The following is a 312-nucleotide window of genomic DNA, read 5'->3' on the forward strand; positions in this document are numbered from 1 at the left end:
CAGGCTCTGTCCACTCGCATGGAGGACGTGAGCCTCATTGTTCATGCCCGCCGTCTCTGGTGTGCGCAATGACCTCCATCTCTTCTCAGAAACAGAATGCTGTTAAAGTAACTGAATGAATGGGTTAAATGGGGCCCCGTTTGGAACAGTTGGATCCTAAACTCTTCCCTGAGCCCCCTCTGGACCCTGCATGCCCCTCCTCCTTGTCCGAGGACACCCGCTGTAGTCTCTCCAGAAACACTGTCAGTGTGAAGGGACACCCTGGCGTTTGAAGTGACCGTCAGGGCTACACTGGTAAATGAGCTCAGGAAT

General features: G+C 53.8%; 1 protein-coding gene across 1 annotated transcript in view; it reads left to right on the forward strand.

Annotated features, from left to right (window-relative positions):
- LOC104984378 (leukocyte immunoglobulin-like receptor subfamily A member 6) overlaps positions 1-312 on the forward strand; it is a 7,985-nt gene that overhangs the window by 1,723 nt on the left and 5,950 nt on the right. The gene's annotated exons all lie outside the window — the stretch shown is intronic.

Source organism: Bison bison, unplaced genomic scaffold, assembly GCF_000754665.1.
Source record: "Bison bison bison isolate TAMUID 2011002044 unplaced genomic scaffold, Bison_UMD1.0 scf7180017863995, whole genome shotgun sequence".
NCBI lineage: Eukaryota > Metazoa > Chordata > Mammalia > Artiodactyla > Bovidae > Bison > Bison bison.